Here is a 4,601-nt window from a genome sequence, read left to right as displayed (position 1 = left end):
GGACCCAAAACACTTCCCGCTCGCTCCCACTCGCCAAAGTCCCAAAGGGCCCAAACCGCATCCCGCTCACTCCCACTCCCCACAATCCCAATGGACCCAAACTACTTCCTGCTCGCCCCCCGCTCCCCACAGCCCCACAGGACACAAACCCGTTCCCGCTCGCTCCAACTCCCCACAGCCCCACTGGACGCAAACCTCTTCCCGCTTGCTCCCACTCCCCACTGGACCCAAACCCCTTCCCGCTCGCTCCGATTCCCCAGAGCCCCACTGGACCTAAAGCCCTTCCAGCACGCCCCCACTCCCCACAGCCCCACTGGTCGCAAAACATTTCCCGCACGCTCCCACTCCACACAGCCCCACTGGACCCTAACCCCTTCCCACTCGCTCCCACACCCCACTGTCCCACTGGACACCACTCCCTTCCCGCTCGCTCCCATTCTCCACTGTCCCACAGGAACCAAACACCTTCCTGCTCGCTCCCACTCCCCACAGCCCCAAAAGACCCAAATCCCTTCCCGCTTGCTCCCACTCCCCACAGCCTCACTGCACCCACACCCCTTCCCACTCGCTCCCATTCCCCACAGCTCCACTGGACCCAAACCCCTTCCTGCTCGCTCCCACTCCCCACAGTCCAAATAGACCCAAACACCTTGTTGCTCGCTCCCACTCCCCACAGTCCCAATAGACCCAAACCCCTTCACACTCGCTCCCACTCTCCACAGTCCCAATGTAACCAAACCCCTTCCCGCTCGCTCCCACGCCCCACATTCCCACTGGACCCAAACCCTTCCCGCTCGCTCCCACTCCCCACTTGACACAAATCTATTCCCGCTCGCTCCCAATGCCCACTGGACCCAAACACCTTCCCGCTCACTCCCACTCCCCACAGCCCCACTGGACCCAAACTGCGTCCCGCTTGCACCCACTCCCCACAGCTTCACTTGACCCAAACCCCTTCCCATTCACTCCCACTCCCCACAGCGCCAATGGTCCGTAACAACTTCCCCTTCGCACCCACTCCACCCAAACCCCTTAGTGCTCACTCCCACTCCACAAAGTCCCACTCCACCCAAACCCCTTCCCGCTCGCTCCCACTTCCCACAGCCCCACTGGCCCCAAACACCTTCCCGCTTGCTCACACTCCCCTCAGCCCCACTGGTCCCAAATACCTTCCCACTGGCTCCCACTCCCCACAGCCCCAATGGTCCCAAACCCCTTCTAAATCGCTCCCACTCCTCACGGTCCCACTGGACCCAAACGCCTTTGCGCTCGATCCCACTCCCCACAGACCCAATGGTCCCAAACCCCTTCCCACTCGCTCCCACTCCCCACAGTCCCAATAGACCCAAACCGCTTCACGATCGCTCACACTCTCCACAGCCCCAAAAGACCCAAACGCCTTTGCGCTCAATCCCACTCCCCACAGACCCAATAGACCCAAACCCCTTCCCGCTCGCTCCCACTCTCCACAGGCCCAAAAGACCCTAACGCCTTCCCACTCGCTCCCACGCCCCACAGCACCATTCCACCCAAACCACTTCCCGCTCGCTCCCACTCCCCAAAGCCCCAATGGTCCCAAAACACTTCCCGCTCCCCACAGCCCGACTGGACCCAACCTCTTCCTGCTCACTCCCTCTCCCCACAGATCCACTGGACGCAAACCCCTTCCCGCTCACTCCCACTCCCAACAGCCCCATCCGTCCAAAACCCCTTCCCGAACGCTTCCACTCCCCACAGCCCCAATGGTCCCAAACACCTTCCCGCTCGCTCCCGCTATCCACATCGCCACTGCACCCAAACCCTTTGCCGCTCGCTCCCGCTCCCCACAGCACAACTGGAACCAAACCCCATCCCACTCGCTCCCACTCCCCACAGTCCCAATAGACCCAAAACCTTCCTGCTCGTTCCCACTTCCCACAGCCACACTGGACCCAAACAACTTCCCGTTCGCTCCCACTCCCAACAGTCCCAATAGACCCAAATCCTTTCCCGATCGCTCCCACTCCCCACAGTCCCAGTAGACCCAAACATCTTCCCACCCGCTCCCACTCTCCACAGCCCCACTGGACCAAAATCCCTATCCAAACGCTCCCAGTCCCCACAGCCCCACTGCACACAAACCCCGTCCCGCTCGCTCCCATTCCCCACAGCCCCACTAGACCCAAACACCTTCCCGTTCGCTCCCACTCCCAACAGTCCCAATAGACCCAAATCCCTTCCCGATCGCACCCACACCCCACAGTCCCAATGGACACAAATCCCTTCCCGATCGCTCCCTCTCCCCACAGTCCCAATGGACACAAATCCCTTCCCGATCGCTCCCTCTCCCCACAGTCCCAATAGACCCAAACACCTTCCCGCCCGCTCCCACTCTCCACAGCCCCACTGGACCAAAACCCCTATCCAAACGCTCCGAGTCCAAACAGCCCCACTGCACACAAACCACGTCCCGCTCGCTCCCATTCCCCACAGTTCGAATAGACACAAACCCCTTCCCACTCGATTCCACTATCCACAGTCCCAAGAGACCCAAACCCCTTCACGATCGCTCCAACTACCCACAGTCACAATATACCCAAACCCCTTCCCCCCTCGCTCCCACTCCCCACAGCCCCAATGGACCCAAACCCCTTCCTGCTCGCTCCCACACCCCACAAACCCGCTGCACACAAACTAGTTCCCACTCGCTCCCACTCCCCACAGTCCAATTAGACTCAAACCCCTTCCCACTTGCTCCCACTCCCCACAGCCCCAATAGACCCAAACCCCTTCCTGCATGCTCCCAATCCCTACAGTCCCACTGGACCCAAATCCCTTCTTGCTCGCTCACACTCCCCACAGCCCCACTGCTCCCAAACCCCTTCTCACTCGCTCCCACCCCCCACAGCTCCACTGGACCCAAACCCCTTCCTGCTCGCTCCCGCTCCCCACAGTCCAAATAGACCCAAACACCTTGTTGCTCGCTCCCACTCCCCACTGTCCCAATAGACCCAAACCCCTTCACACTCGCTCCCACTCTCCACAGTCCCAATGTAACCAAACCCCTTCCCGCTCGCTCCCAATCCCCACTGGACCTAAACACCTTCCCGCTCACTCCCACTCCCCACAGCCCCACTGGACCCAAACTGCGTCCCGCTCGCACCCACTCCCCACAGCTTCACTTGACCCAAACCCCTTCCCATTCACTCCCACTCCCCACAGCGCCAATGGTCCGAAACACCTTCCCCTTCGCACCCACTCCACCCAAACCCCTTGGCGCTCGCTCCCACTCCCCAAAGTCCCACTCCACCCAAACCCCTTCCCGCTCGCTCCCACTTCCCACAGCCCTACTGGCCCCAAACACCTTCCCGCTCGCTCCCAATCCCCTCAGCCCCAATGGTCCCAAACCCCTTCCTGCTCGCTCCCTCTTCCCACAGCCCCACTGGCCCCAAACACCTTCCCGCTCGCTCCCACTCCCCTCAGACTCAATGGACCCAAACCCCTTCCTGCTCGCTCCCACTCCCCAAATCCCCAATAGATCCAAACCCCTTCCCGCTCGCTCACACTCCCGACAGACCAACTGGACCAAGATCCCTTCCCGCTCACACCCACTCCCCGCAGTCCCAATAAACCCAGACGCCTTCCTGCTCGTTCCCACTCCCCACCACCCCAATAGCCCCAAACCCCTTCCTGCTCGTTCCCACTCTCCACAGTCCCAAGAGACCCAAACGCCTTCCCGCTCACTCCCACTCCCCACAGTCCCAATACATCCAAATCCCTTCCCGCTCGCTCCCACTCCCCACAGCCCCACTGCACCCAAACCACCTCCCCCTCACTCCCACTCCCCACAGGCCGAATAGAGCCAAACCCCTTACCGCTCGCTCCCACTATCCACAGTCCCAATAGACCCAAATCCCGTGCCAATCGCTCCAACACCCCACAGTCCCAATAGACCCAAACTCCCTCACGCTCGCTCCCAATCCGCACAGTAACACTGCACCCAAACCCCTTCCCGCTCGCTCCCACTCCCCACAGATCCACTGGACCCAAACCCCATCCCGCTTAATCCTACACACCACAGCCCCACTGCACCCAAACATATTGCTGCTCGCTCCCACTCCCCACAGCACGACTGGACCCAAACAATTCCCGCTCGGTCCCACTTCCAAGAGCCCCAATGGACATCAACCCCTTCCCGCTCACTCCCACTCCCCACAGTGCCAATAAGCCCAAACTCCTTCCTGCTCGCTCCCATTCCCCACAGTCCCACTGGACCCAAACCACATCCCGCTCGCTCCCCCTCCCCAATGTCCCACAGGACCCAAACCCATTCCCGCTCGCTCCCGCTCCTCACAGTCACAATGGACCCAAACCCCTTACTGCTCGCTCCCACACCCCACGGTCAAGCTGCACCTAAACGACTTCCCACTCGCTCCCACTCCACAAGCCCCATGGACTAAAGCCACTTCCCGCTCGCTCCAAGTCCCCACAGCCCCACTGGACCCAAACAACTTCCCGCTCGCTCCCACTTCCCAGAGCCCCACTAGACATCATCCCCTTACCGCTCAATCCCACTCCCCACAGTCCCAATAAACCCAAACTCCTTCCCGCTCGCTCCCAAT

Source organism: Heterodontus francisci, chromosome 28 (genome assembly GCF_036365525.1).
Source record: "Heterodontus francisci isolate sHetFra1 chromosome 28, sHetFra1.hap1, whole genome shotgun sequence".
NCBI lineage: Eukaryota > Metazoa > Chordata > Chondrichthyes > Heterodontiformes > Heterodontidae > Heterodontus > Heterodontus francisci.
The sequence above is the reverse complement of the archived record's forward strand: the minus strand, read 5'-3'. Positions refer to the sequence as shown.